The sequence below is a fragment of the Procambarus clarkii genome, chromosome 75 (genome assembly GCF_040958095.1).
Source record: "Procambarus clarkii isolate CNS0578487 chromosome 75, FALCON_Pclarkii_2.0, whole genome shotgun sequence".
NCBI lineage: Eukaryota > Metazoa > Arthropoda > Malacostraca > Decapoda > Cambaridae > Procambarus > Procambarus clarkii.
In genome coordinates this window covers 21,484,850-21,508,326 of record NC_091224.1, presented here as the reverse complement: position 1 = coordinate 21,508,326, position 23,477 = coordinate 21,484,850, and the positions used below count along the sequence as shown (strand labels likewise).

The following is a 23,477-nucleotide window of genomic DNA, read 5'->3' as shown; positions in this document are numbered from 1 at the left end:
CAACCTTCCCCTCGCTCGTCAGCAACACAGCTACAAATGCCACTTGTAATTCACCAGTGCAGGTGATAACCAAGTTTCAGACACACCTGGTGTGTATGTGTGTGTCCCAGATTGGTTATTAGGCTTCGTAACTGTCGGAGGTACAATTACACCCGTTTTGGGGTTAGTCTTTGACACTCGTTTGTCTTGGTCAGCCCATATCTAGTCTTTGACACTCGTTTGTCTTGGTCAGCCCATATCTCTTGCCTCCGAGTTGAATGCTCTAAGGCCCTTAACCTCCTTAAGGTTTTGTCCCATACTTCTTGGGGAGCGGATAGGCGCACGCTCCTCTATTTGCACTCCTCTCTCGTCCTGTCTAAACTTGATTATGGTTGCCCTGCATACTCTTCTGCTTCTCCTTCTACTCTTCGCCGTCTTGATGCTTTCACCATACTGGGTTGCGTCTCGGCTCTGGTGCCTTTCGTTCAACTCCCGCCCTTAGTTTGTATGTTGACACTGGCTTTCTCTCTCTTCAGGACTGCCGTGATTGCTACTGTCTTCGCTATCTTGCGTGGTCCTTCCAACATCGTTCCTCTCGCCTCTGTCGTGCATTGACTTTTCCTCCTCCTGTGGTTCCTGTTCCTCTTCATTGTCTCCCACTTTCTGTCCAGTTATCTCGCTTACAGGATTCTCTTTCTGTTCATATTTCTAATGTTTCTCCTCGTATTGTTCCTTCATTACCTCCGTGGAGAGTCCCCCTTCCCAAGTTTTGTACGTCCTTGACTTGTATTACTAAAGCCTTTACCCCTCCTACAATTCTGAAAAGCCTCTTCCTTGAGCACTTTTCTTCGCACTCCCACTCTATTTCCATCTTCCCTGATGGGTCTAAGTCTGCGGATGGTGTGGGCTACTCTGTTGTTTTTCCTGACCGTACTTACATGTGTCGCCTCCCTTCGGAGGCTAGCGTCTTTACGGCAGAACTTTATGCTATTCTCTATGCTCTTCGTCTCTTGCTTTCTCATTCCTCCTTTGTGGTTGTAGTTGATTCTCGTAGTGCCCTCATGGCTCTAGGGTCCTTTAATCCTGTCCATCCGGTGGTCATTGAGATTCAACATTGGCTGTTTCTTATTTCTAGTAAATTTAAATCAGTAGAGTTTTGCTGGGTTCCCAGCCATATTGGTGTTTCAATGAGCGTGCGGATGCTGCCGCTAAGGAAGCTATCCGTTCTTGTCCCATCTCCCGTAAAGGTATTCCGACTTTTATCCTGTCATTCATTCTTCCCCGTTGGCAGGGTTGTTGGTCCTCTGTGGTTGGTAACAAGCTGCGTACTCTCAAACTTAGTGTGTCCCCGTGGCCTTCCTCCTACCACCGTAATCGGCGGTGGGACACTGCTTTGGCACAGCTGTGGGTTGGTCATACCCGCTTAACCCACGGTCACTTAATGGAGCGCTGCCCTGCTCCTTATTGTCCGAATTGCGTTGTCCCTCTTACAGTTGTGCATATCCTTGTTGAATGTCCTGACTTCCAGGACGAGCGTGTCTCTTGCTTTCCGACCGTCCCTCGCAGTCACTTGTCCCTCGATAGAATTCTAGGTGAATCGGATACTTTTGATATCGTTCGCCTTATGCGTTTTTGTTCTCGTATTGGCATTCTTGGTGATATTTAGCGCCCTGTGATTATTTCTCACTTTGATGGTGCTACATGGCCTTCCCGGTTTGGTGCCTTCTTTTGGTAATTACCTTACCTTCATTAAAATGAAACAACAATGTGGTAGTTGTGATATGGATTGTTCTGGCTCACGTGCAAGGTCTTGGATTGTTTTCTGTTTTATATTAAGAAATTGCCAGTCTTGTTACTATTTGTAGTTAGAGATCTGCATTAAGGCCTCAATATTATATTCTATATTTTTTTTTATAACATGTTATCAGCAATTTTTGTGGTTGGTAATATTTAGATTGTCAGTGATGTATATGACAAGGGTTAAGACCCCTTGTGGTATGACAGCATTTTTCCCAGTCATTTCTTTAACAAATGAAAGGGTCCTCGTAACCAATCTTGTCCTTTCTACCATGTACCTGTTTGTTGCTTCTTGGTCTTTCATTTGGTACTTTGGCTATTAGAACAATGGCCTTTGGTAATGTTGCAATTACCATTTCTAAAAAAAATGAGCAGGTTCATTAGGCAGGGTTTGTTTTTAGCAAACAAAGTTTTACAAAAAAATTCCATTCCTTCAGGACCTTGCAGATGTTAGGTCAAACTAATTGACAGTAATCTGTTTTGCCCTTTCAAATAATGGTTGTTTTAATCTAGGTAAAATATTTCAGAATATCTGAAGAGTTTGGCAGACAAATCATTTAAGAGCTTTGATTAAATTTAAGTTACCAAAGACTTTGAAAACCATGTTGTATAGATGCTTCAGTGTCACTTTTCTAATGTTTTGTAAATTTACAAATGATCTTTAGTTAATTTAATCATAATTTGTGCAAAGCTTAGGTGTTGCATAGCTTTAAATTTACTTTCAAATATGAAAACTAAAATAGACTAAAGTTTCTTCCACTTTAATATTTCAGACTAATTTGCAATATTTGTTAGTTTATGTAAATTGATTAGGTAGTCCACTTTGACATCTTTTCAATGCATTTTGCATGCACCTATGTAACAAGTTACAAATAGGTGTAAATTTTACCAAGTATTTATTTTCAAAGTAACAATTTCAGATGTTTAAACATTGCATCAATAGTAGTAAACAATAATTTCCAGCATAATTTCAGGATAAGGTATATAAAGTAGTTTTATTAAAATTGTTTTATTTAATAAGTTTTACATATAGTATTTATAATACATCTAATATTTATTACCATTTCAGGTTGTGGGACAGATGCTCCTAGATGAACAGAAGATCCAAGACAACTCCAGAGACTATCACCTGTAAAAGAAAAATAAACATTAAACAGGGACACTACTTTTATTATCACCAATGCCTAATAATAAGCCCAGAAAATCCAAACATCCTATCTTTTAAGATAGGCTCAGCAAGGCCTATCCCTTCCTCTGGTTTTAGTGCAGAGCTTGTTCCCTGAATGGGTGCATTACATCCACAACTTTAGTGCCATCAACACATTGTACATATGCCTTACTGAAAGCACTGTACAATGCATGCCAGGCACTAAAGTTTTAGATGCATACACCCATTCAGCAAACAAGCCCTGTGAGAATTAACAATGTAACCATTGTTAAGGGTCCCTAAACCTATGCAAATCTAGTCCATCTATTAGATGGGTAGTAGAGCAAAGCTCTGAAAAAGCCAAGCCAGGGAAATCTGCAGGACTGCCTGGTCCCCTTTTATGAAATGGGGTAGGATCAGTACCAACTGCATCATCCCCTGTGGGTTGTAACAGTAGGACATGGTTACACACCTATAAATGGACTAGGCAAGAGAATTAAGATTAGGTCATTGATATAGCTAAAACATCAAATTCAAACTCACCCACATTGAATTTCCTTTTGCAGAGTAAAGGAGCCTCACTCCAAGCCAATCCATGCATCATGATCACTTTCACCTGAAAAATATTTCAACACATTAATTTCAGATTTAAAGCCAATCTTTCTTTACTTTTCAAATTAGCATTCAGTACTTTACAAATTCAGATGTAAAAAATTTCTTTAAGGAATATACCTTTCCTACATATTCTAGTAGCAGTAGTAAAGATCTAATTTAGCAATATAAATATATGGCATCAATTTGCCAAGTTTCAGTAAATGTCATTTGAGAAACTATCCACAACTGCACTTCAATGGCAATTTACATTTATCTTTAGCCAATGCTATATTGTTTAAGTTATTACTATTTTTTTACTTTTATGCAAATCTATTCAGATTAACCTTTACTACAACTCGCCCGATTCTGTGTACAATTAACTCTTACAACTGACAGAGGGACTTCTGGACTTTCCAAACCACATTCTGGAAAACTATATAAATTTAAAACCAAGCTAAAGTAAACATTGAATATTTTTACTTTCAAGGGGAAAATAATGTTAACTAAACAAGATTTATATTTCATTAAAATTTTATTAATAAAACACCCTCAACTATGCTGTTTAAGATCTAATGCCCCACATTACAATTTTAACTTACCATTCTATTCAATACATTCCTGAAAGGACTAAACTTGCAGATATGGTACCCACTACCCTAAGCCTAGACTTCCATACCCTAATATTTAATAGGTTTTTAGCAATTAACTTCTACCCTCTAATTCCAATGTACACAACACTACTTACTGTAGATCTGCAAGTATTTTCCTGCAGCTCTGTTGCCAGGACCTTCCACAACCTGTCATGTGAATAGTAAATATTACTAAAAAGTTATTTGCATAGCAATGTTATTTTGTTCATACCTGTACCACCAGAAGTTAGCTCAGAGCATCTTTGATGGCAACGAAAATGTGGCCCCCTTCAAAAGTAAAGCTTGTCTACAGCATTTTGTTTTTAATTAACTATGTAAGGGGGAGATCCTGAATAGCAAGTGCCAATAGGCACTGCCAGTGCCTTATGGCAAAAGATTCTGTAGCAATATAACTATAAGCCACACTTTCTCCCCCCCCCCTTCTTCCCAACTGTTCAGTGTCAAGAGGGAGGGGGAGGTGTCCATTTACTGTACCACTTACATTTTAGTGTGGGCTTCATCCACTATTCTGATAGCTGGAACATTTGTGCCAGCTGCTGGTTTGAAAGGGAGGCATACCATGTGCCAATTCAGGAAGCTTTCCACATTCCTCACTGCATGTCAGCTCAGGACCTCACTACCATGTTGGGAGGCAGTTGAAGACTAACCAATCAACATCCCAGGCTGGAGAGCAGTGCCAGCTCTGGGAGAATTTACCACCTGCAAAAAATTTAAAATTTAAATTTGATACTCTTAACAATCTACACCATCTCATCTTTACCTAGCCCCCAAACCTTAATATTTAATTACTCTTAGCAATTACTTATTAATTAATTATGCCAATTACTTAATTTGCCAATTACTTAATTACTCTTAATTACTCTTAACCTTAATTTAATACTCTTAACAATCTACACCATCTATCTCATCTTTACCTAGCCCCCAAACCTTACATTTGTCAGCATTAAACTGCATCTGGTAGTGTTAACCATTTCAAAACTATATAGGGCATGGTATTTTTATTTGCCAATTCTGCAACTATTGCAGTCTAAACCATAATCTTTTGTATAACCGAGGTCCAAGGAGAGCCTTTAGGCACTACTTACAACACTTCTCCCAACTTAACCCCATTTATACTAATTTCCTTTGGTATAGCCATGACCTAATCAACTTCAGTCAGCATTCCCAATGATCCGAGCCCCTATCAATTTTGCGCTACTATCAAAATCTCTGCTGAAGTCAAGGTACACAAAATCACAAACCTTATCACCATTTCCTCAACTATGCAACCTAATCCATGAACATTTAGTAATAAAACTATGCGATTCATGTATCTAGTCATGTTTCTCAAAAAAGTAGAGAAATGGCACTTGCCATGTTAGATTCTAGTAACTTTCCTCACAATAGACTAAGCTAATTGGTCACTAACTTAAGCGTGAAAGTTAAGTCAAACTTTTCCTTTAAAACTTGCTATATTAGGAACTTTCCACGACCGGCCTTTACCCGACATAATTAATAGGGTAAAAACGGTATATTAAATGCAGTAAAACTACGGTAAATTCAATATGATAAACTTGCATTCTTTAAGCATGGGCTGCATAGTAAGTGAACTAAACTAAATGTTAAGCACCCTGGCAAACCACTTCGGTCTATTCAATTTCTTTATTTAATCACTTCGTCCGGCTAGAATTTTTATTTTAGATTAAAGGACCACCCTCCCTGGTAACGGCTAAACTAGTTAACCAAATACAAATATTTAGGTAAAATACTTTCATAAAACCCGTCTACTTCCCCCACCAGTAGACTTGTTCAGCTAAAGGCATAATGTAATGTTCCACTTTAGTAAATAAAGACTTAAAAAAACACTACCCCATCTGTGTAGTTACCGGTTACCCGACATTCTACGCTTAAAATAACCCATCTATTCCCCATAATTGTTCGATATATTTACAGTCTCCGTGGTGTAGTGGTAAGACACTCGCCTGGCGTTCCGCGAGCGCTATGCCATGGGGTTCGTATCCTGGCCGGGGAGGATTTACTGGGCGCAAATCCTTAACTGTAGCCTCTGTTTAACGCAACAGTAAAATGTGTACTTTGATGAAAAAACGATTGTTCGCGGCTGGGATCGTATTCCAGGGACCTGCCCGAAACGCTACGCGTACTAGTGGCTGTACAAGAATGTAACAACTCTTGTATATATCTAAAAAAAAAAAAATATATAACTTACCTCTCACCCGCTGGTCGAGTACACAGCAGTATATATCCTCCTCCATCACTCACCGCGTGGATACTATTTCACTCTGGCCGCAAATTGCCTCAAATCACCTACGTTGTCCATAAACATATATAGAAGAGCAACTGACCGTAATAGCCGTATAGCGGTCACATAACGTGGGAACATTAGTAGTACTGCTGTCAAAACATAGATGGCGCCAGGACAAACGGTAATTCCTATGGACTCGCCTAGTTATGCGTAGGGAATTGAGCTTCAGCTGTTTGGTCCCGCCCCTCATCTGTATTCACCTAGTTGTACTCACCTAATTTGTGCTTGCAGGGGTTGAGCTTTGGTTCTTTAGTCCCGACTCTCAACCGTCAATCAACAGGTGCACAACACTTTTTATTCTTTATGCTCAATTAGTATTAAGTTCTAGATATTAATATTTTTCTTGCCCGAAACGCATTGCGTAATAGTGGCTTTAGGCATTGTATGTACTAGCTCTATCTATATATCAATCCATTAATGTAACATCACTTGTATGTATGTATATACCTTACCTGAATAAACATATTTATTTATATTTATTTTACAGGTTCCTGAGCCTATTGGGCTCTATCACATCTACATTTGAAATTGTGTATGGAGTCAGCCTCCACCACATCACTGCTTAATACATTCCATTTGTTAACTACTCTGACACTGAAAAAATTCTTTCTAATATCTCTGTGGCTCATTTGGGTACTAAGTTCCCCTTGTTCGTGTTCCACCCGTGTTAAAGAGCTGTCTTTGTAACTATCAAAATGCATATATCTTTGCTTTCACTTCAGTTATATTTATGACAAGGGATTTAAAATTTGCCTATATTTCTGCTTCTCTGATGACATTAAAAACTTTCGTTTATTACAGTATCTACATAAAATTAACATTTATCTTCATTAGGTTGTAGTTCTCATCAATAGGGAGAGCGTCGGTAAAAAAAAAAAAATTGTTTAAATATAAATATCTTTCCTCTCTCAATAATATGCCCGAAACGCTATGCGTACTAGTGGCTTTAGGTATTGTATGTACTAGCTCTATCTATAAATCCAATATTATGTTTGTAAATCGACTATTTATGTACTTTCCTGAATAAAATGAACTTTACTAATATCTAATCTCTGTGACTAAAACGTAAGAACGACTTTATCTATGCCTTTTTGATAACATATACAATTATAAGCTTTATTAGTGAATCTCTATTAATTAAACAATATATCAGAGAGTGTGTAAGGTTCGGTGTTCCATGTGCGAAGAGACATGGGAGATTTTACATCAGTACAGTAAATGTTTTAAGTAGCGAACGCATACTAACGAATAACGATTAGTATAGACCAACACTATTGTTCTATGAAGTCGATTTAACTTCCAGACATGTATTTTTCAATAAGTCTTAAATATTTTCTGGCTAGTTATGTTAGATATTATTAGAATATACGTATTCTACTTGTTAATATAATAAACTAAATTTGCGATCATTTAAGGAGAGAAGTGCGACGACTGGATCACTGTGTACAGAAGGTTGATATGCCAACAAACACTTTCCAGACAACAATATATCTTGGATAAGTCGCTCCACAACATTGACACCTGGACCGTTGACTTCCTATGAGGCCACATATTTACTTATTTCATAATGGAAGTATATTATTTTATAGTAAATATATGTTTTCTCGTGTTCTGCATTAAGCACCAACATTATAGTGAATAAATATACCATATTTCTTCATTATTTAAGTAATGCTAGGAGGCTTTGCGTAGCTTTGGGTCATTAGGTGAACAGAATCTCCAACAGATGGGGCGAGAGTCGCGCTATCTCTCGCCCGAGCGAGAGTCGAAACTTATTTTAGAATTGATATATCTTTGTCCTCCAACAAGATATATTTCCTTTGGTGCACTCACATAACGAGCATATCTCTGTCTTTCTGAAGGCATATAATATTTTAGGCTTTATAAGCGTATCTTTGTTAATTACACACTATATTGGCAAGTGCGTAGGCTTCTGCATTCCATGACCGACAAGCTACTGAATGCCACTATAAAAACGTATGTATCTTCACTTGAGCTTTATATATGTCTATGTTAAAGTATTTTAAATGAAGCTTATATTTCTATCTTTCTTGAGACATATAAAACATGTGTGTTTATTAATGAATTTACGTGAAATAAGCATTGTTCTGAGAGAGAGTTGCTCTGTCGATCAGTCTGTGCGGGGTCGGAGCTCGGCGATTATTAAAACACATGTATCTTCATTAGAACTTTATATATATCTATGGTAAAGTATTTAAAATGAAGCTTATATTTCTATCTTTCTCAACACATATAAAAACATTTGCGTTTATTAACGAATTTACGTGAAATAAGCATTGTTCTGAGAGAGTTACTCCGTTGCTCGATCTGTGCGGGATCGGAGCTCGCTGATTAGAAAAATACACGTATCTTCGCTTTAAATACAAATATGCCCATGGTAAGGCATTTAAAATGAAGATTATGTTTCTATCTTTCTTGAGACGTATACAAATCTTACGTTTATTAACGATTCTGCGTGAAATAAGCATTGTTCTGAGATGAATATTGCGGATTTCCGGCTCTACGACCGATGAAAAATGCAACTTTTATACAACTACAAATAACTTTAGTTTTACTTTAAATTTTGTCCTGAGAGTTTTCATATATAGATCCAGTTTCTGCCGTTCTTCTGACATAAAAAGACCTTTGGTTTAATAAGTTATTAAGATGTTTTCAACAATATTACTAGGGCGTTCACCGATTCTAACATGGGCGACCCTTTTGGAAACGCAACACATGGGTTGACCTGATTGATATATGGGTCAGATTCCATTAACGTTCGGAACAATTACACTGGTAAAGATAAATGTCTTAAGTGCAGTACTAATATTGGGGAAGTGGGTAGTACAAGATAAGTTTGCTACCTTGTGATTCAAACTCCAATATGTGGATGAAATTAGGTACTTTTTGGTTTTACATTTGAATAGGGCATAGGTTTGACAATTTTTAAATTTGTCAGGGAGCGAGTTCTGAAGACTAGGTCCGTTTAATTGCATGGAGTGTTTGCATATATTTAGTTTGACCCTGGGGATATCAAATATCTTTATTTTTGGTGTGCGATGAACAAGAGAAAGGGCAGAAGGGAGAAGCTTGGTCTGTTCAGACCATTACATTCTCATGGGTTCTATTACACCTATCAGGGAAAAGTTTCAGATCAAGATTAGCATTTAGTAACAAGGTTTTGTACATGTAAATAGCACATGAGAATATGTGGAGTGAATGTATGTTTACCATGTTGAGGGACAGAGGGGATATGTGTTGTCTGAAGACAGTTTGCTATACTAGTTCTGATAACTGAATTTGCAGAGTGATAGTGGGCTTGAGGTAATTTGGAGTGGTTGAACCCCATGCAAACACTCCCCCCCCCCATGTTGGTAAATGCTTCACCAACATGCTACAAATAATTGCAAAATAAACTAAATGCCTGAACTCCCATGCTGTGATATGTTCTCCCCCCTTCCCCGACCTTCTATATACTGATCAACCTTTCCAAAGATGCAACCCAAAAACTTCTGCATGGGTACCCGTTTGCAGCAGCTACAGAGACAACAGGTGTAAGAAAACATTCCTGCCTGGGAATCAAACACTTACATAGAATGTCCCACTCATTTTTATTTAACCCAATTTACCCTTGTATTGAACATGCCTTGCCCTAATAATGAATCTAACTTTAATTATACAGAACTTTTGTCCTTGAATGGAAACATCTTCTTGACCATTTGTTAAATTTACTTTATATTAAGCGTAGAACTTTGTACTGATCTTCGACGTCCTTGCATTGGACCACCTTCCTTGAACTTCACACTATCCTAATATTGAACTTTGAAAATTCTTTATACTCCACACTGCCTGTATTTTACCAATTACCCAGTAGGTACAATATCAGAGTAACAAAGTCAACATTGAATTAACGTTCTCTTGGATAATTCACTTATCCTTGATTAATTCAAAGTTAATTAAAATTCTTCTTTTTTAACAGTGTAATGATGATTAGGTACTGCATATATGAACAATTACCAAAAGAAGGCACCAACCCTAGAAGACTAGGTAGCACTGTCCGTGTTGCGGGATACCCGAAAGAGGTACTGCAAATAGAAAATCTCAACAAGAATATTTGAATGGTTTAATGTTATCTATAGCATCCAATGAATTACATCTCTGAATTCATGGCAACTTTTGGTCTTGTATATAAAAAATAAAACAATGACAGCTATTATTTTATAACATTTAAATGGGTATTCTTCTAGCAAATAATACTGTACCAACAGAAAATATTTCATAATGCCTAAGTTTAAATAAAAAGTATATGGTAAGCATGCAAATGAAAATGTAGTAGCAGGAAAAAAAAATTCTCCATAGATCACCTAAAAGGCAAACAATACTGTATCCTAGAAAAGCCAAATGAATACAAACAATATGCTGTAAAAGACAATTTAAAACACAAATTTATTGTTTTATTTATAACAGGTGTTCAATGAATCCATGTCTACATAATCATTAAATTCTTGAGACTTACCATTGACACTTTCAGATTTTCCTCCCTCCAGATAAACTATTGTTGCAAGCTCACAAAAAAAAGTTAGATCTCTAGTACAATGAGGCGCATGAGTTCAGATATTCATCTTATCATATCAAGTCGACAATCATCATTCAATACAGTAAATTCTGATCATTGTGAAAGCATCTTAACAAAAACAAGAATTTGGAGAACGTAGCACCAACAGAACAGAAAAGCATAACAAAATCTAACAGAATTAAAATATTTCTAAATAGTCATTAACAGATATTCTTATGAACAGATTGATATCTCATGAAACAGTTTAGCAAAACAAATTTACTGGCAAAAAGTTATAATTTAGTACAGTTCTAGCAAAATATTAACTTAATAAACAGGGCTGAACAAATGTTGCTTCAGTTCACCACAAAAATATCCCTTGTCAAAGAGATTTTCATCAATTACTAGAAAATAAACATTATTCTAATACAAATGCTCATAAACCTCAATTTCAACTTGCCATGGGCGAGTAGATGAGTATTTGTGCAGCCCTGGAACTAGGCTATGTTACCTTTGTCATTTAATTAAGCATGTACCTAACACCAAATTTCACACACAACTGCCAAGTCAAATTCAACTGGGAATTTAACCAGTTCTATGAAATTGAATCCATACAACAATTCACACAAAGACATTACAGTTTCAGATTCCATTGCATGCTACCAGTTCTTCTTAATATCAACCATTCTTGACAGCTCAATAAAGTACACTACTTAATAGTTTTTTTTTTCCCAGTATCTCTCTCAATGCCCATTTGCTACAGGCAAGCAAACAACATCTCTCCAAGTCTCCTTTTAAACCACCTAAGTGTTTATACCTTTTGTAACAAATGAAGTTTAATGATAACAAAAAACTACTGGTAAGTATAATTCTTTTCAAAATTTTGAAAAAAGTACACACTTAAAACTGCTAATGTATATCTAATATCTCTTAGTCTGAATTTAATTTCAGTATCCAAAAATTAAAATTATGCCTTAAGATTAAATACATTTAGTGTGTTTAGGGTAAACAAATTGGAAATCTGAGGACATCAAAATAACAGATAAATTTGATATGGCAATTACTGAGACACTGATGTAAACATATACATAATTTATTAAATTGGCACAAGACAATTTTCTCAAAAGTAAATATAACAAGTGAATCGATCACTATATTGCACACAAATAGATCACATTGGTGAACAGAAGGAAACTAGTGTCAAGAAACGTGCCCGAGTACACAGAGGACAATAATAACCAGACCGAGGTTCATGTTACCTCAGCAGCAACAAGAGATGCAGGTTGATGGTGAGGCACTAAACGTACTAAGCTGTTAAGCTCTCACCTCACTGCGTACGAAGAATGCTGCTGAGGAAACACCACATCAAAAAGAGGATAATTTTAAAGCAGATTGGAATATCACGTTTTAGGATACTATGTAACCCCAATATTGTAAAGATAATAATAGTAGCTGCTCTTTGTATTCACAGTAATTCATAGAGTACTTTATAAAAATACAGTACACTAAAAGTAAGGTATAAGTCTACAAGCTCACTCGAAATCCTGACTGGGTGTGTGACCCCCCACACCGCTATAGTGTCATCACATTATTATGAAGCTATCCCAATAGCTTTCCCAAATGCCCTAAAACTAGTGAACACACACAGGCTTATCAGCAGACATTATGGCTTTGAGTGATGACTTCTTAACTTGCACAATTAGTATGTAAAAGATGAGGAAACTAGTAAGCAACCAATACCTGAGCAGTGGCCTCTCCGCTACTAATGAGTGACGTGCCTGTGCAGTCACCTCTCCGCCATTAATGGCATGTAACCAAGCAGCAGTCTCCCCTCTACTAGCGACACATGCCCAAACAGTGGCCTCTCTGCCACTCTTTTTAGCCGTCTCCAACTTTTTACACTTGTCTCCTGCAATAACGTGCCGAAGACCGCACCTCTGAGTTAAGACAATATGAAGAAAAGAATTGTTGAAGTGCTAAGCAAACAACTCTAGATTCTCTCTTATGACATACAGAATTTACTTATACTGTACTTTAGAAGAGTGAAGATCTTTGTCTTCAATTACAGTACTAATATATACATGAAAATGATTTTCAGACACATTCATAATGACAACAGGTTACTACATCATAACAGGAGGATTTTCCTAAACTGAAACAGTGCTTCTGTTAATGGGTTATACAGACTGACACAGTGTAGTTTCCCACTACTACTATGAATGGTTTCTTCTAGCTGATGATACTGTAGCTCATTTTCTAGGTTACAGTTCAACATATTTTGACAACAAACTTTTTTTTTCCCCATAATTAAACTATTTTACTTGAAATTTCTGGTACAGAGTTATAAGTACAGTATACAAATAATGTGCAGTACAGTAAATTTTCCTTCAGAGAATTAACAAACCCTTTCCATTTAGTTAAAACTCTCTGGTGAATGTTGACAATATTTACCAATTTTTGACAGGGAAAATATTTAAAAGGAATATGAATTCACAAATGAAAGAATATATCAGTGCACATTTTGATATAAAAATCACATGAAAGACTAATTTTAAATATAAAAACAAAAGCATTTAAAAATACTGTAATAATAATAATTGACAATGGCTGAGTTAAATGGGGTTGCCTTGTAACCCCTGATACTAGAAAGCTTGTTTTGAAGGCTTAAAAAGATACATTACAGGTACTCACAAGTTTTTAAATTAATTACAGGACAGTGGAATCCAGCTAAAATGGAACTCTGTGTACCTTCTGCTGTATATTGCAAGAGGATTCAGCCTTCTGGAGGCTGAAGGATTCCATCCAGTAATATGCTGTTGAAGTCATAATTCAATTGTAACGGCACCCTTGCGGTTGGACCACAATTCAGTGGCCCCCCAAAAATAAAAACTATTAACACAGTGTTTAATAATACAAGTTTTACAAGTGATTTTTATACTGTACCAAAATGTGTGCAAAAAACAATGTTCTATTTTGTGCAGAAATAGAAATAAAATAACATTTGCAATACTGTACTGAAACAGCAAACTTCAGATGCAACAAAACTTCAGTTGCTGCAGAAAAGTTTGGTACAAATCAAATTAGTGCATACACTAATTTGAGAAATGTAATAATTATTTGTTTCATTTTAATTAGAGGAGAGGATCTACTCTAGGAAGACTCCACTGTATTTAAACCCTTAAACAAAAAATCAGCATTGAATGTAATGAAACGCCATTTTCTGGGTGAGACCCCAGAGGCTCTCCAGAGCTATACCAGGCTGATGTGTATATATTAGACCGTGGCAACAGTCAATCGATGGAGTTCTAGGCTACTGGGGACCACGAGCCAGAACCTGGCCCCCCTCAGAGAGGCACGAGGAGCAATGGCCTATAGACACCCTCATGTAGTTGGAAACAGTCAGTGTCTGGCATCTACCAGGTCAGACACCAAGAAATGTAGGAATCCCAAAACAAACTACAGCTGGTTAGAAATTGCAAACCGACAGCTGAACTAGCAAGCAGAACTCCCCAATCAAAAAATAAGCAAATAAGCATGACGTCACCACAGCCGTCGTGCCGCTATCTGCGCAGCTCCCCCTCCCCGGGAGGGGCAAGGGGGAGCCCCAGACCTCCCACACCGGTTATCCAACCCCAGTTCAGAGGCTGAATATCAAACATGTGAAAAACCGCTGACCGGAGGGAGGGATGTCTGGAAGCCTCTGGGTCTCACTCAGAAAAAGGCATTTCATTACATTCAATGCTGGTTTTCTATGGAGAGCCCCTTTGGCTACCTGGAGCTATCTAACCAAGGATAAAGGAAAGAGGGACTTACCCAGGAGGCGGTCGCTACTCGTTCCTCAACTTGAAGTCAAGACAACTAACTGCAACCTGCAACCTGAGGCTACACAGGCCCAAGAAGGACCAGAAACATTAACGAGGTACCATGCGGCCATGTACCCTGTTCGACCACCAAAAACCCCGTGCCTGAATGTCAACCCAGGACATATTACCAAACACAGCAGCCAAAGCCATACGAACAAAGCCAAAAACATACAAACATCGTGGGGACTGGGATAGACCACAGGCTGGCTGAACCGAATAATCCTGCAGACGACCTGGAATACCCGCAAAGACCTCCCGCACCTCCCGAGGTGGGATGCGGGAAGCCAAAAACCTCCAGAAGGAGGGAACCAAGGAACCCAATGGAACCCAGAACCGACCCCGAGGAGGAGTCGAACCCATATTAAGCTCATACAGGAAGGGGGGGATAGGAAAACCCCTTCCCCTTCCTCTTCCCCTGTAACAACAAGCCCCGTACCGAGGGTACCAATACCCAAGCGGGGTCAAACGGGGCCCAAGACCCCCAAGTTAACTCCTCTCCAGCCCTGGGATCGTCCAAGTCAGGAACCGGGGCAGAGCCGTCCTCCAAACCCTCTGTCTCTGGAGAAAAAGCAGAGTCCATCAGAAAAGCAGGGACAAAGGGTGGGTTTGCTGGTGTGACCTGAAAGCCTCAGCAGGAAAAACAGGCTCGAAAGCCTCTGCCGCCGATCTGGAATGGGCAGTCCCCAAAGCCGCCCAAGTCTCACCACCAAGAAAGTCCTGCCCTGACTCTGAAACCCTCAGACATTTGGAAGCCGGGAGCAAGAGGAGACGGATGAACCACAGCAGGGAGTAGTTCCTTTACATATAATTCCTGCATAACTAATTAAAAAAACTAACGACGACAAGGGGGCGCAGACGAAATCAAAGTCGAGGCAACTAACGCCCCCCCCCCCCAAGTCCGGGTCCCTATAACCCAAGCGTGGCAGCCGCGGGGCATCCGGAAAGGCAACCAACCTAGCATGTTGCAATCTAAACCTTGCATGCAATGGGGAAACTGCCTGCACCAGAATATCAGAATTAGAGGATTGGGTGAACTGGAGCACAAGCAAGAAACACTACTCGCAGGACTCTGGGTCAAAGGTGTCATTGACCCAACAGGCAGGATGGCGGAGGCAAAAATGTTGAGTGTCACCCTGAGACAAGGGGACAGAGCAACCTTCCAACTCGCATGAAGCGAGACAGGACTCGGAGGATGCATCCATTGGACCAATGAGCCCCAATGGGGATTTCCAGGGTCCTTAGGCTGACTGCTAAGGGAAGCCCAGGCAAGATACTGCTAACCAGTTATCCCAGAACTACCAAACAAACAAAAGTTGAACCCCCCTGTGATGTGTGCAATCATGGGGACCTAGTGGAGGGCAACCAAAATATTACAAGGGGTTCTACAGCCACACCAGGCAGACCCCCACCAGGCAAAACAAATGAAAAGAAACACCCCACAAAAGCACAATATCTCCAGGAGGAACAGAACCAGCTGCCATGGGTATCATAAGACAGCTGCACAGTACCTTGTGCCCCAGCCAGCGACAATACTACCTCCTACCCAAGGCCAAACAGTGGCAGGAAAACACCCCGGCTGACCCCAAGGGCGGTCAATCACCGAGCAGCAAAAAACCCTACAAAGGCAGTCCCTGAACAGTTTAAGAACATAAGAATGAACGTAACTGCAGAAGGCCCATATGAGGCAGCTCCTATTTATAACCACCTAATCCCACACATATACATAACCACCTAATCCCACACATATACATGTCTAACCCACATTTGAAACAATCAAGGGACCCCACCTCTACCATGTTATGCGGTAATTGGTTCCACAAATCAACAACCCTATTGCCGAAGCAGTATTTACCCAGGTCTTTCCTAAATCTAAACTTATCAAATTTATAACCATTGTTTCATGTTCTGTCTTGTGTTGATACTTTTAATACCCTATTAATATCCCCTTTTTTATGCCAATTCATCCCCTTGTACACCTCTATCATGCCACCCATAATTCTTTGCCTTTCTAGAGTATGTAATTTAAGCTTTGTCAGTCTTTCTTCATATGACAGGTTTCTAATTTGGGGGATTAACTTTGTCCTACGCTGGACGCGTTCTAGTGAATTTATATCCGTTCTATAGTACGGCGACCAAAACTGAGGTGCATAATCTAAATGGGGCCTAGCTAGAGCAAGATATAGCTGAACAACAACACCAGGTGTCTTAGTTATTAATCGAAGCTTTAGTACTGCATCAGCTCTGTACGGAGAGCTGATGCAGGGAAAGCGTCCAACAGGCAAGCCCCAGCTACGGTACAAAGACGTATGCAAGAGGGACCTGAAAGCCATGGACGTCGATCTAGATATATGGGAGACACAGGCTGCAGACCGTTCAGCCTGGAGGCAGTCTGTTCAAAGAGGTCTCTCCAAGTTCGAGGAGTCACTTGCCAAGGAATCGGAGGCAAAGAGACAGAGAAGGAAAGCCGGTAGCCAGGAAGACAGACCAGAATCGGACTTCGTTTGTGCTTGGTGTGGGAAGGACTGCCACTCTCGGATTGGCCTCATCAGTCACACCAGACGCTGCACCAGAATTGACAACTAGGGCGCAACTCCATAGTCTCCCGAGACTGAAGGATGCCTACTCTACTCTACTCTAGTACTGCTTCGATTAATAAATCATAGTGGCCTATTTGCCTTATTACAAACTTTATGAATTGATTTTTTGGTTTTAAATTTTTACTAATCATAACTCAAAGATCCCTTTCGCAATTTCAACACCATCTAGCTCGTATCTTGTAACTCTATCATCATTACCTAGCCTCAAAACCTTACATTTGTCAGCATTAAACTACATCTCTCAATCTTTTGACCATTTCAAAACCCTATTTAGATCGTCTTGAATGATAGCGAGTCTTTTTACGTGTTTATTTCCTCCCGATTTTTGCGTCATGGAAGTCATGTTTGTGGAAGGTAACCCCAAATTGCAATGGCAGTACTTACAGGGCACCTAGGGAGGTTTGGGGCTCCCCCTTCCTCCTCCTGGGGAGGAGGGAAAGGGAAACCAGAGGAGGGCAGGAGGGAAGTGGTGACATCATGCTTGTTTTTGATTAGGGAGTTCTCCTTGCTCATTCAGCTGTCGGTTTCCAATTTCTAACTAGCTGTAGTTTGTTTTGGGATTCCCACCTTTCTGGGTGCCTGACCTGGTAGATGGCAGACATAGACTACTTCCAATTACATGGGGGTGTCTATAAGCCATTGCTCCTCGTGCCTCTCTGAGGGGGCAGGCACTGGCTCGAGGTCCCTGATAGCCTAGAACTTCATCGATTGACTGTTGCCATGGTCTAATATATACACATCAGCCCGGTATAGCTCTGGGGAGCCGAAGGGGTTCTCCACAGAAAACTGAATCAAATCCTTCAGATAGCTGTCAAATACTTATTAATACAAATCTTATATTTGTTTCAACTCTAGTGAATACTAATAATTATGAATTAATTGAATGTAAGTATTTATGAAGTAATTCTTACTGAAAGCAATCCAAAACAAAGTGTTGCCAATATTGCAAAAATTATTAACATTTTATACCCACTCCACACACACAACAATACAAGTACTGTATTGACCCATGAAAATAGTAAATGTGGAAAATCTGAATCACAAACTAAAATAAAGCTAGCATAAATGCTATATTTTAAAGCAATCTCAAAGCCTACAACCATCTTTTATAATATTACACTATACTATAGAAACAGAAATAAATATGAAAGATGCAAGCCACTTTTGTTCAGATTTCCTTTTAGCTTCAAAGAAATTAACAGTCATATTATCCTCTTAGAAATAGACTCGACATACAAGAAATTTTTAGCATGAGTAGTTACACTGCTTGATAAACCCTTCAGAAATCCGATAAAATTTATTACTGTAATTTTTTTTTTAATAAAACGTGTAGTTCTTTAACACACCAAAGATGCTGCACGTGCATGTTATCAACAATGCATGTATAGTGTGTTTTAATATTCCGAGTTATCAATGCCTCAAGCAGAATTTTTTTTTTTAGTTGCACAGTTTAATATTTGTAGAATGATTATCGTATAGCTATTTCAATCACTGCATTATAGATTTCGATAATCAGTTATGGAAATTTTCAATGATGTACTGTACAATGAATCATAAGGAAAACAAGTGCGGGTAGTGTAAACAAGGAAATTATACTTAATGCCACTGCTACAAAACTCTTTTGAGTATCACATGGAGGCCTTGTTGGGAACAGGGCCGCAGAGACATCGAGCCCCGAAATCACCGCAAGGTAATCACTCGGGTGTGAAAACAGTAAACTTCTTTAATGATAGTACACCAATGGAAGAAAAAGTGAGGTAGTTTATCAAAATTCACACAAGAAAAAACAGCATTTAATGTAATGAAATGCCTCTTTCTCAAATAATCTCTCTGAGATGGCTCCCCACTACTGAGCCACATAAGTTGCAGGAGTCCCTTTGGCCTGATGAGGACCAGAGCCAGAACCTGCCTACCACTCCCCACCCCTCAGAGGTAGAGAGAGCTGGAGACTATCACCCCACCAGGATAGCAACCAAAAAGTCAGCAAAGCTTTACAGACAACTGCAAGGTTCATCAGAAACGAAGGACCAAAATGGCCAAACTCCTCGGCATCTATTTAGGCAAAAACAAACAAATCACTTGAAATTAATAATGATAACCACCATCAGGCAGTCTGGAGTCCCAGACCACTGCCAACTCTAATAGTCAGTTCACAGCTGATCGATAATGAACTGACAAAGCTGGTAATGAGGACGAGATGCACGGAGCCAACGGGGCTCTACAAGAAAGATGCATTTCATTACATTTCAACTGATTTTCTGGAAAGAACTCCTTGGTGGCTCTTTGAAAGCTAACTAACAACAGAGAGCTGGAAAACAAGGAAGGGAGAAAACCACAGGTATTACCCTCCTCCCCCCCAAAAAAAAAAAAAAGAAAAAATGTGGGCCAGGAACCTGGCCAACCATCACAAAAAATAAACCCATTTTATGCTAGGTCCCATGCAAACTCACCAGAATGGAAACACTAAATACTAAAAGAAGAGAAGAACACACAAGCAAATGGCCCTCACAGGCTGAAGACCAAAGGATGACGGAAGCTCAGCTTAAAGCAGTCGGACCCGCCACAAAGGATTGGCTAAAGGAGCACTCTACAAATGGACTTGTTCACTTATAAAGTGAAAGGACTGAATGTTGCAGGCAGTGGTAGCGAGGATTATGGGACACCTGGTGGTGGCTATCTGTACTAGTTTCAAGTAATTCATTTGTTTTCACTGGAATAGTTGCAGAATCATTTGGGCATTTTGGTGCTTCATTTCCCCTATACCTTGCAGTTATCTGTTAAGTTTTCCAGACATTGTTGACCTTCCTGGTGGGGAGACAATAATTGCCCCAGCTCTCTCAGCCCCTGAGGATGGAGAGGGAATGCCAAGTTCTGGCCCTGGTCCCCAATAAGCCAAAAGGACTCCTGCGACTGATGTGACCTAGTAGTGAGAGCAATCTTGGAGAAAAAACAATGTACTGTACTGTATGATTCAGCCTCTTTCAGTGTTGATGCCTGCCAAGACAAATACATTAGTATGCAGGGGGAAAAAGACAATGCTAATAAAACAAAGAAGCAGAGCTGACATCTTGCAGATATGCAATCATAAAGCTGCTGGAGATGACTGATGAGCAAGAGTACTTGAGTAGCACAAGCATACAGAGATTAGATACGATTTAAAAGAATAAAACCAGCGTTGAATGTAATGAAATGCCATTTTCTGAGTAGAGCCCCGGAGGCTCCAGGGAGCCTCTGGGGTTTGTCCCCACAGAAAATACTAACAAAATCTTTCCAAAATTACTTGTAGGACGGATGGCTTTGCAGACATGTCTGGTTGTCAGAATTTGAACAACAAAATGTGCGAACTTTTCAGTCATTGTAGGAAATATGATACTAAATTAAAGAACCATTGGATATTAGGTTGTGACTAGCCCATGTTTCCTACACCATACAGGTATCCAACTGAACACTAATGTGTACCAGGATTCACGCTGCACCTGTGTGTCCACTTAAGAGAGCCGTACCTCTTACCCTGATTAAAGCTTCTTAGTATGAATTCATTAAACAGTGCACGAGCTCCAAGGCACTATTAGGTCTTCTATAACAATGATCATAAGTTGAATATGATCTTGTAGCACTCCAAAACTCAAAACTGTTTAGCAAGTTCCAACTAAGCCACAATAACCATGGCAAGACGTACACATCTCAGAAAGTGAACACATGGCCCTAAAATCTCAAGGAAATGCCCATAACATTAAAATGACTGCATAGACCATAGAGCTCATAAAGCCCTTGAGCAGGAATCAAAATTTGTAATAATTCCCATTATCAGGGACACGAATCCTGTAATTAGACTTATCGAGGTCCACCCAGGCCAACTTCCCTTCCCTTCCCAGGATGCAACCCACAACTGCCTAACTCCTGGGTACCTAATAATACTTCTAGGTCCACATGGGTATCAAGTAAAGGAAAATGTGCCCAACAGTTTCTGTCCTGCCAAGGGAATGAATCCAGGTCTCTTAGATGAGAGCCGGGGTCATAGAATACTGAGCTACAGACCCATTGATACAGCAAGCTCGCATGAAAAATTTAGCAAAATATGGGTCTCCAAAGGAATTTTTTGCTTTGAGTATGCCATTTTTGCTGCTATGGTACTTTCAGATGATAACAGACTTGATTTAAAAAGTTCAGTTATTGGTCATGCTATTAATAGTTCAGTAGTGAGAGGTCAAAGTATAAAATGCTAAAACAACAGTTCCAATTCAATACTAAATTTTGCCTTAGTTTTCTATTTGAGAGGAACATCCAGCATGCCTACACAAGGTTATACGAGACACTTATCGTTAATGACATGGCTACAAGAGAGAAAACATCACTGCCATTAGTTATACCATAGTAATGATACTTTAATACCCATTTCAGAAGCATCCCCATCAGTAAAGCACAAAAATTGATATAATTCTCCCCTGAATCAAAATGGAAGAGACATTTGATCATACAGACAGAAATCTGTCACTGATTACTGCAACAACAACAACGACAACAACTAAATGCCTGATCTGATCTTCCACGTTAAACTCTCAAAGAGAACGACGGAACCAATAATACGACAACATTTTAACAATTGCAAAACCACCAGGACAGCCAAGAACATCTAGATATTTATTATAATTCCTAATCCTAGTTATCTAGCGAATACTGCACCTCTTATTTTACCATCTGAAACACACTGACATTTTTACACTGCTAATTTTAAATACATTTCTTATTTACCTTAAAGGGGAAATTCAAAATAACTTCCTATTTTGTATTAGCATTGGAATTGTACAATTACAATAGTTGTGGTCTTCCTTTCAAAATGTAATATAAAAATAAACAAACAGGTATTTGTCCTCCAAATACAATTTAGTTAACAGTACTAGAAATGTGTCCATTTTGACGAAATGTCCTCGATCAAACTTCACTGCGAAAGAGATTTTACCTTTTCATCTACCTAGTGTTAAGGTAGATTTCTAGTCTTGGAGCTGTATAGTTGGAGTTGAAGTCCTTCAACTAGACATACTATATATCTAATCAGATATAAATACAGTCCTTCAGGTAGATATCTACAGTAGCCATTCAGCAAAATTAAAAGCATACTAAATAAAACATGATTATCTTCATGCCATTTATCTGACAACTGCCAACATATCCGGCCTACTTGTAGAGGCATTCTGGCCTACTTGTAGAGTTGTTCTGGCCTACTTGTAGAGTCGTTCCGGCCTACTTGTAGAGGCGTTACAAGTGAGGTTTGTAGGGACATCGAACACGGACGGATAGGCACATACATGCCAAAGTATTTGCTGATGCCAAGCTTCCATTTTATTGAATTGAAACAATTTTATGAAAGCAACGATTCTTAAACTGCATAATGAGAATGTTCACTTATATTGACTGCAAAGAGTTGAAAAACATTAATTTTCTATATTTCTGTACTGTATTTCAGCTACAAAAGATAGCCTATTATGTGCCCTACCACTCAACAACCCACAAATGATTAAATAAAATATCATAATTAGGTCAATACTTTCTCTAAACCATGTACTGTATACATATTGCTTAAAAATTCAACAAAGTAAAGATATACATTTCATCACTTCACTAAGAGAGCAAACACAGAAATTTGCTGTGTACAATTAAAACTATGGAACAATCATATAATAAATGTTATACATGTCATAGTATACTGCAGCACTTAAATATTTGTACCTGCAGTGCAAATGAATAACAAAAAATTAAGAAAATGAATGAACAATACCAAATAAAACCACCTACACCGAGCCACTGCTTCTTTCTCCCTCCATTAGACATTAATCTTCTCACATCAACAAGGAACATTACTCTTCTTCTTCCCCAAACACTTAAATGCCACATTAATCATTTACCCGCCAGTGAGCGTTAGAAATATAAAATTTCAACAGAATTTTGTATCCTAATCTTATTTTCATATTGGTGAAGCAGGCACTACCTGGTAA

At 38.9% G+C, this 23,477-nt stretch overlaps 1 protein-coding gene across 3 annotated transcripts in view; it reads left to right on the top strand.

The window, feature by feature from the left end:
* Positions 1 to 2,936, top strand: part of LOC123771741 (uncharacterized) — a 62,102-nt gene extending 59,166 nt beyond the window's left edge. For all 3 annotated transcript variants that reach the window (XR_011224684.1, XM_069313266.1, XM_069313265.1), the window contains one exon: positions 2,846 to 2,936. The gene's annotated coding sequence lies outside the window, so the exon portion shown is untranslated. The remainder of the gene's footprint in view (positions 1 to 2,845) is intronic.
* Positions 2,937 to 23,477: the final 20,541 nt, after the last annotated feature.